This window comes from Lepisma saccharinum, chromosome 2 (assembly GCF_977018435.1).
Source record: "Lepisma saccharinum chromosome 2, izLepSacc3.1, whole genome shotgun sequence".
In the NCBI taxonomy this organism is placed as follows: Eukaryota; Metazoa; Arthropoda; class Insecta; order Zygentoma; family Lepismatidae; genus Lepisma; species Lepisma saccharinum.
Genome location: NC_139230.1, coordinates 204,297,069 through 204,311,358, shown reverse-complemented (window position 1 = coordinate 204,311,358; position 14,290 = coordinate 204,297,069). Strand labels below are relative to the sequence as shown.

The 14,290-nt window shown below is 38.0% G+C and overlaps 1 protein-coding gene across 2 annotated transcripts in view; it reads right to left on the bottom strand.

Annotated features, from left to right (window-relative positions):
* The window catches only part of LOC145984277 (GATOR1 complex protein NPRL2-like), a 49,294-nt gene extending 35,811 nt beyond the window's left edge, over positions 1-13,483 (bottom strand). The window contains exons 1-3 of one of the 2 annotated variants that reach the window (XM_083117914.1): positions 13,378-13,483; positions 5,830-5,906; positions 133-289 (exon numbers count right to left, since the gene is read on the bottom strand). The gene's annotated coding sequence lies outside the window, so the exon portion shown is untranslated. Of the gene's footprint in view, positions 1-132; positions 290-5,814; positions 5,907-13,377 lie in introns of those variants that run through there. The other variant, XM_083117913.1, reaches the window with a different exon arrangement.
* Between the last annotated feature and the right edge of the window lie 807 nt (positions 13,484-14,290).

Sequence of the window (14,290 nt, the reverse complement as noted above, 5' to 3'; positions counted from 1 at the left end):
TCCAGCACAGCATCAACTTGGCAGGAAACGACACCACTAACTTGCCTGTTATTTTCCTCTGACCCTTCAAGTTATATTCTATATTTCAAAGTAATTTCATTGCTACGTATGTTCCTGTATCAAATTACGTACCAGGTATTCTGACAACTTTTTGACAACGGGTTCATATTGTACAGTCCTTGCCCAAGCATCACAAACAAAGCATAAGTTGAAGTAGAATGCATTTCTTGCATATTTAGGGTTATCAATTCTAATTGGAAATCCAGTAATTTTATATCCCAGAACATTCCTAAAAATATAAATATGGTTTAGCATACGTAACACTTTAAATCAAAGTATTAATTTTTAAGTATTAATGAAATTGTGCTGGCCTTGTGGCCGAGCATGTTAAACTCTTGACTTTCAATCTTGCCAATGAAGTTCTAGAGTTCAAATCCTGTTATGGGCATTCTTTGCATTTCCCTTCATCAATTTCATCAAATCATCCTCTTTGTCTTAATTAGCCAAAAGTGACAGATAAGTAATACTAAATAACAAAAAAATTCATTTTGGCAGATAAAAAATATGCAAATATGGGCTCAGATAAAAGCAAACATTAAGTAATGCAATTAAGGATTTTCTTGCATTTTTTTAATAAATATTCAATAAGTTTTCACTATGCCAACTTTGACAATATGGGTAAGAAAACAACAGTTTGGAAAACATCTCAAATGTAGTAAGTGAAATAGTTTACAGCTATTTACTTTTAAATATTGTTTCCTTTCTCTCCTGAAATGATTTACCATATTTACCCATTAATAATGCACATGCATGTAAATGTGCACCCTATTTTTAGATGGGGAAAAGCAACAATTATGTCTAGTATGTAATGCACAGTACAATTCAGGTTCAAGAAATGGCTTTCTAAGTTATAGGTTGTAAAGCTGTTGCTATGCAGATCAAGAGGAGAATATCATCTTATGTATTCAATGAGTCACCAACCCACGCCACCCCCTCCTCTTCCTCCACTGTGTTTAACATCCAAAAGCTTTCACTTGTGTAACCATCTTGTTCATTCTGTAGCAGACGCGAGATCAAAATTATGTTAAGGATTTGCAGCACTTAGGAACTTATTTTCTATTATTTCTCACCCAACTAATTCTCAGTTTTGCAAAACGTTCCATTACAAAGTGAAAAATCATGGGAAATGGCCATTTCAATTATATATATACAGGGAGGTTATTGCAGCATGCCACCGCAAGAGCTTCGGCCGCTTGCCGGCCCAGTCACGCAACAGGTGCCGGCAAATTGCGTAACAGATAGCCCGTTACACAAACCGCTTGTTTTGTAATGTTTCCACTTTTCACAATTATAGTTACAATTACAACTTAAATAAGCACGTACCTTGTCGTAAGGATGCTGGAAAAGGTGTCCTCTAAAATACAAATATTTCTGGCACTTTATTTTTGACATGTAATCTTTCTTAGACACCGCGAGAGCGTCGGTCGCTTACCGGCCTTGTCATGCATCAGGTGCCGCCAAATTGCGTAACAGATAGTCCGTAACAGAAACCGCTTGTTTTGTAATGTTTCCACTTTTCACAATTACAGTTACAATTACAACCTTATTTCAGACATCTAATCTTTCTTAGACATCTCTAATTTATCCTCGGTTGACAGAAAGGGAAGACAGCATCGCGGCGCATAAAGCAAACCGAAAGTGTAAAATTATATTTAAAACTAATAATAATGATGATCACTAACCTTCTGTGTTATAAATGATGTTGAAAATGACCTCCTTCAACACCAATACATTTCCGGCATCTGCGTATGAAATTCCTCTGAACATCCATAAGCTCCTCAGGTGTGATTCTGGCAATTTCTCTTCTTATATTTTCTTTTAAATCCTCTATTGTACGCGGGTTATTCTGATACACTTTGTTTTTTAATGTTCCCCATAAATAATAATCACAAGGAGTAAGATCGGGGCTACGAGAGGGCCACAACTCAGTACTGATAATTCTGTCCTCAAAAATCTCGGCAATAAAATTAAGTGATTCATAAGCAGTGTGAGCAGTAGCAGAGTCCTGCTGAAAAAATGACTGCTGGCATTCAATGTCCGTTAATTGTTCAAAAAAAGGTTGTAGTATGTCTCTTCGATACCTTTCACCATTGATAGTACCTTCATAAAAAATAGGCCCTATTATTCTGTGCGCATTCAAACCACACCACACACCAATTTTTGCAGGATGGAGCGGAACTTCATGCACAAGGTCAGGTTTTTCTGCGCTCCAATAGCGATTGTTTTGTGAAATAACTCGGCCATTCAATTCGAACCAAGCTTCGTCTGAAAATATGATTAATTCTGGATTTACTCTGCCAGCAACAATATTATCCAGCATCCAGTTACAGAATCGAACTCTAGTCGCGTGATCGCGCGGTTGCAATTCATGAACCACTGTAATTTTGTAGGGTTTTAATCTAAGTAATTTAGTGGCATTTCGTGCTGAGGATTTTGAAATGCCTGTTTCCTGAGCAAGCCGACGGAGGGATTTTTTTGGAGTATGTTCAAGTCGTTCACCAATTTCGTCTAGCTTTTCTTCCGTAAGAACACGTCGTCTGGAAACACGTTTCTTAGGTTCAAGAGATCCTGTCTCTCGTAATCTTTTAACGAGGTTGTAAACAGTATGTCTGTCCGGAACAGGATTGCCAGGAAATTTTCTTGCGAATCGCCTGACTACTTTTCTGCAAGAGTTCGTTTTCACGTAAGTATCGTACATAAAAACTCTTTGTTCAAGACTATATTTGTTTGGCGGCATAACTAATGAATGAATAACAAATAACACGATAAAGCACTAGCACTTTAGCACACCAACTCAATAACACAGTATAAACAACACGAGTACTGATAAACGCAAACCGAAGTGAACACGTCTAAACAACTGGTAGCAGACAGCTGTCGCATTCGCGTAGTATCGAGAGGCTTCTCGCGGCTTACCACTACTCCGATAAGCCGCTGACGCTCTTGCGACATCTGAGGAATTTCGCTTCTAGCGTCGGCTCTATAGACACTGGATGGACCAAATTTTGAGGGAAGTACAACAAAAGACTACTCTATGAGGATATGTAATGCTCCTGCCGCAACTTTGAAAAAAAAAATATGGAAATTACGACGTTCAGAAATTTTGCGTAATTACGGGGAAAATAGAATTTGGGATTTGGCCCCCGTTTCCCCCTGGACTCACAATTGTCGGAATTTACATAAAATGTTGCTTTTTGTTCATTCTTACATTTAGAATTTAAATTTCTTAAAAAGATGCAGTTGTTGAGCAGTTATAGCCTTTTATATTCAGTTTATCCCATAGTAGCAAAAGGGGAAAAGTGCTTATTTCAAATGGCGCTCTCAGAAAGAAAAACGCACACAGTGTATGATCGCTACTTTACTTCAAAAATATTCACACGTTAAAATTAAGTGACACTGTTAAATAATTCGTTTATCTGCGCTTTCGTTTTGCATAATAATGTATACGTAACCTCCCCCCTCGAAAATCTTGGGCACGCCACTGACTCTAGTGTTCAAAAGGATTAATCTTGTGTTATCTGCAAAATAAGAGTCACGGTTTTGTTTATTCGAAGGCAAGACAAGAATGAAAAATTGAATCCTTTATGTTGGATGAGTCATTGCTGTCAGAAGCGATATGGGCAGAAATAAAGTGCCAGAAATATTTGTATTTTAGAGGACACCTTTTCCAGCATCCTTGCGGCAAGGTACGTGCTTATTTAAGTTGTAATTGTAACTATAATTGTGAAAAGTGGAAACATTACAAAACAAGCGGTTTGTGTAACGGGCTATCTGTTACGCAATTTGCCGGCACCTGTTGCATGACTGGGCCGGCAAGCGGCCGAAGCTCTTGCGGTGGCATGCTGCAATAACCTCCCTGTATATTACTAAAGAAATCCGACCTGGTAATTTGTATTTGTGCCTGTTGATATATACGTGTTATATGCAGCGGAATAGTGAAAACATGTGTGGTTTCGTGGTGACTGAATTATTCCATGCATAATATGCAGAACAGTTTTTGGGGACAAACATTTTGTAGAAAAATGTGCATTGTACATGAGTAAATATGGTATACAAGGGAATAAATATTATTGAAAATTTTCATTATATTTGGGAAACTTTATTTACACATTTATTTTATCACTGCAATAAAGTCTTCAACATTATTAAACCATTCAATATCTGATTCATCAGATAAATCTCATCTTTCAACTAAAACCTCAGGAATAACAATGTCTGTTTATTACAAGCAACAACCATATCTTATCTACTGTCACATACAGGGGTAGACAACACTAAAAATAATTCAGGTGTCAGTGCTCAGAGCTATTTAGCCCAGTCAAATATGGGCATAAAAAGCCACGAATCCAACTAAGATAAAGCTATACAATTTGAAATGAGACTTTAAAACATACAACATTAATTAAAGACAAGATTGGATTAAAAGTAATGAATTCTTGCACCAGAGTGGCCTTCCTAAATACGGCTCTACCAGTAACAGCGTGAATAACTTTGCAATATCTTCAAATATATGACCAGGATTTTCGAAAGTGGTACATGTACTTTTTTTTTAGTGGTCAGTCTTCATCTTGCCATTCTTCACTGCCTTAGATGTTCTTTTTTCTTTTTTAAAAAATATACTGGGCCAAAGGGGGGGTTATAACCAGGGTGCGAAATCCTGGGGGTTTTTCGCACTCCACCAACAATCTTAGCCTCAAAAATTTCCTGGGGGAGGGAGAGTTTTTGTTAAAACAAACAAAAAATCAGGAATTACTTTTAATTTCAAGTATACTTTACTAAGAATAATATCGAAAAACACACAAATTAGTGTGGTTGTGAGTGTTCAATGCTTCTCTCTCTCAAGAGATCTAATCAATATCTATATCAATATGCACAATAAAAGTAAAACAAGAATGCAAGACAATAATAACTATGAAATCTAATAGATTTTCATTAACATAAAGCAAAAACTCAATAAAAACTTACACATAAGAAAACCACTTCAACTAGGCCTATTTCATAATTTATTAACATCTTTACCCAGTTAGTAAAGGAACTAGTTTGGCAGTTTATACGCAATATCAATATTGCAATATCTTATATATATAAAAGTAACAAATTAATTTCTTTATTTGTAATTAATAATAATAAAAATATATTTTTAATTTAGTATTTTTTTACTTTTAATAACATAAATATGTATATCGTAAATATGTTTGTGTGGAGGGGGATTTGTAGATTAAGATCTTTCTCCCCCCACCAGTCTTCAATGATTTCGCACCCTGGTTATAACCTCCACCAGGCCCCCTTGTGCATGCCACTGTACATGGTCGACTCTACCATATTGCTGCAGAATTTAAAATTCAGCTAGCAACAGTGCAAAAATTTATAATTGCATGTTCATTATTCTGTTTTAGAAATACACGATACAGTAAACACACAAACATTATAAAAACAATACAGTAATAGAGAACTCCATACGCAAACTTGAAATTAAAAAAAAAAAAAAAAAAAAAGGACTGAAAATTTTCAAGTGCCATGGCAACCAGGTGCCCTGTATGATTGATTGAGTTTGTGTTTTAAGTCCACTTTGTGCACAGTATGGCTAATTGGGACTGAACCTACAGTTTAAAGTGGGATCTGAAATATAAATTCTTATAATATCAATTATGCCATTGAAGACTGGAATGTAACCACAGGATTTACATTCATAGTTTCACACTAATAAGTGCATGCATCAAAAGGATTTATTTGTTTTCAATTAAAAATACTTACACGGTTAGAACACACCTTTGAAGTTGATGTTTTGGAATAATGTACACACTAACAGCATCAAAGACTTCCTTAGAAACATAGTCCTCAGGGACCTACATGAGTTTAGAAACAAGACAAGAGTTAGACATATGTAAAAAAAATTCTTTAAGGTTATTTTCTTAATTTGAGTATTTTCCTGATGCTCCTGGATAATTGTAAAGATCAGGATGAATGCAGATCAGATCAAATTGATGAAAGGGAACAAATGAACACTTACACTTTTAGAGAGAAGACTTAACTGTTCAACTACCAAAGCAGCTTAAAAAAATGTGTTACAAATACTCAATTTTTTTTAATTTTTTTTAATGTGAAGAGGTAAATTTTCATGGTTATGATTTGTAATGAATTTTGCATGTTGTATAGGAGGACAACAAAGAATTTAGACATTGGAAATTATGTGGAGTATTGAAATTTGAGAAACCACATTTTTAAGTGACCGCCATCTGAAGCATTCTTAGGGCGGCCACCAGTGGCGGCCGCTCATGAGGACGATATGAATGCCGCACTGCTGTGTATAACCACAAGTGAACAGACATTACATTAACATTTATATATTACAACTTTCACATTGAATTGGATATATTTCATTGCTTACAGATCAGTGGTTAGTCAGTTTTGTTTTTATTCTCCCGCAACAATTGTGAAGTGTGCACACCACTGTGCGGGAATACAAAACAGCTTTTACAGCGAGAGAAGTCTGGCGGGACGCTGTCCTCCCACTTTACATCCCTGCAACCATTCTTAGGCATGGCAGGGTGGGGGAAGAGGTGAGACAGCCAGGGAGAAAACACGCAAGGGAGCTGTGCATGGGAGGATGACTGTTTTCGTCGTCCGAAGCTGGTTGCTCTCTCTGGAGAACTGTAAACAACGAAGAGTTGCCAGAAGCAAGGACATTAACATAAGACAGAAAATTACCAACTGTTGAAAGAAATCATTCTATATTCCATTTATGACATAAGCGTGGAGCAATAATTAATGTAATTTCCAATGAGGACAAAATAATATAACGGTAATTGAAAAATACTATCTTCTTTGATTTTGTTATTTAGCGTAGCTTTCTTATACTTTTGGCTAATCATGACGATGAGAATGTGTGATGATATAATGAAATTGATGCTAGGGAACACCCATACCCAGGCCGAGATTCGAACGTGGGACCTCTGACTTTGTAATGCGGTATGATAGCCATGGAAGTTGGCTACAGATTCTTGTTACCTGCAAAGTTGTTGTATACATGCGTTGTATTTTTTCTGTGTGTTTAGTGGAAGTACACTCGGATAACACTGATGATGTCTACATCACGTAGATTTAAATTCATGTTTTGATTAGCACATTTCAAAAAATTCATGTTGGACAGGAAACTTTTGCTGTGTTATTTTTACTAGTAATTTTGACGTTCAATGCACGTAAGTATTCGTTATTATGCTTATCAAGCTGTATACAAAATAATTTCCCTTCTTCTGAATTTTCCTCTCTGTTATGACTAAATCTGTTAGAATTCTATTTCTTCTTCTATCTTTAAATTAAATTATTATAATAGGTGCAAATGTGTAAAAACCATGATATTCGGTAAGTTGGCTGTTATGTGAAATTCGTCATTTAATCTCACATTACTAGTAGAGAAAATTTGTGACCTATCACTCCTCCACTTTGGTTCAACACGAGCAGCCACTGGTGGCCACTTTAGGACCATGATAAAATTCAAGTTCCGGTTTTCAAGGCACACTTTCCAAAAAATCAAGAGTACAAGTAGATGTTTTCTCTATTTCAACCTTACGTACCATCACTTCTCATCAAGATCTTTTCATGCAATAATCTTCTGTCTGTCAGATAGTTCTGCAAAGAACACTAACAAAGTAAACAGATTTAGAGAATTCTGTTTTATCTTCCACGTATCTTTTTTTTTCCTTCCTCAATAAAAATAAAAGCTAAAATGTGCTTCAATTTAAGCGAAAACGTAACCACACCATTTTTTAACTATGTTTGCCTAACCTAACCTTCTGTGAATGGTCCCATACACAGGCTGAAATCTCAGGAGAAAAGTTGTCAGGCTTCCCCCAGGAGATTTGAGCCTGCACACACCCTGTAGACAAGAGCACAAAGCATGCTGCCTTACACTGTGCGGGACAAATTTCAAGCATACTGACAGTAATCAACACTGTTTGTAGTTCCAAAAATTCCCATTTATAAGTGAAAATATGATGTAAAAGGTACAGTATGCAAATATATCTGCCTCCCATCAACAAGGCATTACACAGACTACTGCTGGGATGAGGCTCGAAGGGTTTCATGCCTGAGACCAGCACCAACATGATGAGATGTTGAAATAATTTAGGGAATTTATTGTAATGTTAAGAGCCCTAAACCAGGCCTGGCTAACCTAACCACAAAATCATTTAGAGATGTTATTTGCCATAAACCTGATTCTCATAACCTAACTATGAAACCCCTTTGCACCACACACATGACCTAGATGGCAGCAGCAGTCCATAACCAAGATGACAGTAAATGAATAGCTGGTTGCAAGAGAAGAACCAGTTAGGAGTATACGGAAGTGAAAAACCATTCTCAAGCAAACATGCTATAAGGAATCACTGAAACGTGTTTTCACAGGTCTGTCTACATAAATAGATATCGAACCATGACAAAAAGGCCTCTTTACCATGATGAAATCGGAATTAAACAATCAGAACTTAAGCAGTGTTGTATTTGAGACCAGCACGAACATGATAAGATGTTGAAAGCATTTAGGGATATGATTGTAATGATAAAAGCCCTAAACCTGTCCTACCCTACCCTCGAAAGCATTTAGAGATGTTATTTGAATACTAAGAACCCCTAAACCTGACTCACCTAACCTAACTACAAAATCCCTTCACACCACACACGTGACCTACAGGACATTCGGTTTAGCCTGAGCTCTGGCATGCGCAAAGAGGGAAATGTTTGTCGCCTGCGGAAGACGTCACGTGACTCATAAGAGCAGTGTTGCAATTCGCGGAAGTTACAATTCTACTAGACATGAAACTGGCAAAGGCTATATGCTGTTGTCTCATTAAAACAAAATACTTTCAAATCTAAAATAGGACGCGCTCCCCTTCATGATTGTGAAATTCGTTAATTGTTTTACGAATAACACATGTCAAATTCATCCACATCACTTTCAATTTCTTTCTTCTGCGTGTTTTGTTAGGCATTACGAATCCCTTCCCAGTTACTGTGTGTGATCATTTTCGTTTAAGAAGGATTTCAAAGTACTTACTGAAACACCAGTAGCATCGGAAACATACTCTTGCACTTGCTTAACATTCAATGCAAGATCACGGTCAGCTTCTTTCTTCATAAACTTATGCACGTTGAGATAATTTCTCTACTCTGACTGTGAATCACTTGCATCCTCCAATCTTCTTTCCAGTTTTCACCTCAGCTTCCGTTGAATAAAAACACCCTAAGCAACACAGTTCAACAAATACCTTCCTCTTGGTAACACGATCTGCCCTCTTCCCCCGGAGAGGAATAGGAGAAGGGGGAGAATGCTTCTTTTGCCGAGAGGTTTCACCGACACAAATAATCAATCCTCTGTCATTCTTTTCCTTGAACTATCACCTTCTCGAACTGTCGCTTAAAAAAAAACTAAATCCAGACACCAGCAAGTCCAAAACACTCCTACCAATAAGCTCTGAAGTCAGATTATGGATATAGGTAATTGTTAAGGTAGTTAGCAACTCTGACCTCAGTGGAACTCTTGCATCATCTGGCTGAGCGACAGGCTTCTGCGCATCTGAAGGCCAGAGCTCAAGCTAAACCGAATGGCCAGTACATGGCAGCAACAGTCCATAACCCACAACATGACAGTAAACGAATGGCTGGTTGCAAGAGAAGAATCATATAGGAGTGTACAGAATTGAAAAACCATGTGTCATTGTCATAGACAATGTGGCAAGAAAGGACAGATTCCCCACACGAAGGAAACGGAGACTCCTCGTAGGCAGAGGACAAAGCACGTGCTGTCTCCAAGACGTCTGCCAATGGAAAGTGATGCCGAGAAAGTTAGCTAGCAAGAAGGAAATCTATGATTTCGTGCCATCTGTGTCAGCTTAAACCTTCTAACCTATAGGTGTGTCAGGGCGGACAGTTCAGAGGCTGTACAAGGAGTGGTATACCTTGCACGAAACCTCAAACCAGAATTGTAACTGTGGCCAAAAAAATGCACAGTTTTTGGCAACTTGTAGCGTCGGTTTCAAAGTCACCATGAACTACTCCAAACTGTCAATGAGGGTCACTCCCAATCAGTTGTAAAGGACACTGAGAAGAGAACTGCATAAGATTGACATATGGAGCTGAGTGCCCCGTCTGGACCCAATCTAACAGTGGTTCACAAAGCAGCACATCTTCAGTGGGCATCAACACTTCACCCTGGAGGACTGGAAGCATGTAATACGATTCGATGAATTGTGTTTTTGTTTGTACTCTAAAGATGTGAGGTGACGAGTGCACTATAGGTCGCATGAGGATTTTCATCCAGATTGTGTTTCAGGTGCAGTGCAAGCTGGAAGAGGTTCTCTGATGGTTTGGAGCTGTTCTCCATATCATGAACTGGGCCCTATCATACAGATGGTTGAGACCGTTAACCAGAATGGATACCTTGCCATTCTGGATGATCATGTGTTGGCCTTTACCATACATCTTTATGATGCACATCACATGAATGCTCCCGCCTTCCAGAACGACAACTGCCACGTGCACAGAACTTGTATTGTCGGCATGGCACAATGAGCATTCCACCATGCTCTCTCATCTTGACTGGAACCATTTAGTGGTTCCATTTGGAACACAAGGTAAAATGCACAAAGGGGCATACATGTACTCTACCGGGAGACCCCCCCCCACCCCCAATTGCATGAGTGGTTGCAAATTGATGTTGCGGAAATGGTTCCAATTGTTTTATGATTTTTTCTCCAAATTCTCCTAGCAGGAAGAATAGAATTTTAGCAATCATTCTCACACGAAATTTGAACCTTCCTTCAAGTAATGAGCACTGTTTGGATTTTGAAAAAAATACTATGGACAATGCATTTTCCATTGACGAGTGTAAGTATCATAGACTACTGGGAATTAATGTAGAAGTAAATCGAAACCTTAGTAGAATGCTATTAGGAACTTTATTTTAATGCTAAGAGAACCAAACTTGGCCTGCCTAACCTAACTACAAAAGCATACATTGAACAAAATCGTATCGCTAAAACTCCGCAGTATGTGTTTACATAAGTAAATCAAAATCGAACCATGTTAAAATTGCATTTGTAGCATGATGAAATCGCAATAAAACAAAAGGAACTTGGGCCGTTGCAACAATTAGGTTAACATTATCCAGATAGGCAATTCAAACTCCCCTTAATGCACCCCAAAATAAAATAGTCTGCGCATGCCTATATATACTGCACAAAGAACATAGTAAGAAATCTCTAAGCTCCGGTGTGTGAATACAGTCGTCTTAGAATTACATTCGGTACTAATTTACTAAAGTTCAAACAGATTTCTTCATTTTTACAGAAGAAACTACTTACCGTAATAAGTTCCTGTAGCATTGTCTAACATCGAGAAGGTGTTTTGTGTGATGTATCATAGTGGAAATTCATGATCCGACGAAGAATAGCCTTTGGCGCGTACACCTTCGTACATCATCACGCGTCGTGATGGTTAAGAAGGTTGAAAAACTGCATACCCACTCCAAATCGACAGAACACAAGCACTACGCACGATGATCCATGACGAGTTCATGTTCATTGGGTATCCAGTGTTTCGAACTGTCTGTGTTTGCAACGATAGTTAGAAACATGACGTGTCGTGGAAATGGTGTTGAAATTCAGGTAAGTTATCCGGATCCTGCAAACGGATTTCAGTAAATATCCGATATTGCCTGAACGGATTTCCTCAAATTTACAGGAGAAATTACTTACTGAAATCAGTTTCTGTAGCATTGTCGAAGTTCTTGGAGGTATTTTCTTTCGCGGAAACTGAAAACTTCACCATAGAATGCTGCAGAACAAGAAATAATCACTTGTTACGGAAGGAACTTGCATTTTCTGTAACATTATGCCGTTGCTTCCATTATGTACGTGCAGATGGCGCGAGTGTCGAAAGTCACGCGGTCTCGCCAATGTTTCGAAACGTGCCTCTTTTTTTACGAGAATTTTTTTTAACTATGCTTACCTAACCTAACCTTGCCGGAAATGGTTTTTGAGGCTATCCGTCAATGGTTCATGGGGCTATTGTGATTGTTTTTTTGGGGCTATCCGTCAATGGTTTCTGATGACATAATGAACACGAAAGTATGTATTTTTTGGTTAAGAAGGTTGAAAAACTGCATACCCACTCCAAATCGACAAAACACAAGCACTACGCACGATGATCCATGACGAGTGCACGCCATATTGTCTATTGCCCAAGCAGATAAATAGTGACTCATACTATGAAAAGTTGACACTATTTTATGGAAAAAGGCATAACCTCACCTTAAAGAATCTTCCACAATGCAGAATAGGTAAGTATCAATGCTAAAATTAACAAAATAAATGAGTGAGAGGTGTTCGGCCTTATCGGATAATTATCCGGATTTCTTCAAATTTAAAAGTTTGAGGCTCATTTGGGGGCAGGTGACTCCAGCCAATTTCTAACATGCCTTTAACAGGGACTCTATAGAGAAAGCCGGGTAGCAAGAGTGGAGGCGGGGCCGCAGTTGGGGGCGGTAGGTCAATTACCCCAGGGGTGGAACCCAGAATCGGTGGGAAATTTGGACTCAAAAATTTGAAACGAAAACAATTTTTTACTTTAAATTTCCCACCGATTCCGGGACGGACAGCCCCAAAAACCATTCACGGATAGCGCCACGAAACATTACAACTTCCTTCATAAAAAAATGCGAATGAGCTTTGTTTACGGGTATTTCTTTGGTTCCAAAGGTTGAAACACTGCATAACGAATGAAAATCGACAAAAGACAAGCACGACGCGCGATTATGTAGGAAGGTGTACGCGCCATATTGTGTCTGAGGCAAGCAAAAAGGCTACGAGAAATAAGTACTCGTAATGTGTAAAATTGCAATTACTTTGATCAAAAAAACGTCAATACCTGTTAAGGAATGTTCCGCGAAGCAGATAGGTAAGCACGAATGTGAAAAATTGACGAAACGAAGAAATTATAGGTGTTTGAACTATAGTAAATTTTTACCTTATATTCATTATCAATAATAGTAAGGTTGGAATTGCGGGGGGTTCAACAATCGGAATATCACATACATATCTAGATCGAACCCAGAATTAATTAAGTTGTAGAGTCGTCATTTGCCTGTAATTTTCCCCATAGCGAGGGTGATACGAATCAGAAATGTTTGTTTATTTATTTTAAACTGTTGGACAATTGGTTAACTTTAAATATCAATGACCATTCAGACCCTTTACTGAAATTCACGACACTATAATTCATATTTTCTTGTTTACATTAATAGATACTTTATTGGATTACCTGACATGTTATTTTGGGTCCAGCAATTGGGTGGAATTCACATAAGAATATACTTCGAATAGGCCCTTCCCTTCCGCAACCTTCAAAATATCCTTCTTCTTCCTCCATTTTCAAATCAGTGTTACCAGCACACTTGGGTCTGCCTTTTCACAACAATCTTGCTACATTGTGTTCTGACGTCAGACGAGGAAAGCCTAATTATTGGTAAAATAAAATTTTAGTATGCCCGAGACGTATTTCTTCAATTTTACAGGAGAAAGTACTTACCAAACTGACTTTCCGTACACTTTTGAAAGGGATGAATCCGCTGCTCGGATCAAAATATGGATCCAAGCAGGATTGGCATGTTTAAAACACTTTGTTTTAAACGTTTAAAACACACGACTCTGTTTTTTTACAAATGTTTTAAACGTTTAAAACAATGTGTTTTAAACATGTTTTTTTTAGTGTTTAAAAACACCACGTCACAGCAGTAAGAATAAGCATAGAGGAGTTAAGGAGTAGAGGATTACCCCACATTTAAACCTCGCTGCGCTTTGAAATTGCATTTCCATCGGTGGCCAGTAGATGGCGCGGCCGTCTTCTTTTGCTGCTCGCAGTAAATAGGGGGGGAGATTCATTGTCCCACTGGAGTGTCCTTCACCACAGAAAGGACAGGGGTGGGTTGTGAAACAGGTTTTCTCAAAACGAGGGGGGAATATATGTCTTTTTCTGATTTCATGCAGTTCGTGAATTTACGGAATGAGGACTTTGCCAGGCAGCTACATACCCTACCAGGGCGCGAAATCATTGAAGATTGATTTTTTTTTGGGGGGGGGGGAAGAAGATTGTGGTCTACACAGACATACACAAACTATACATATATATTATGTATGTGCATGAAACTTTTCAAATTTTCTACCAAGCAACTGAC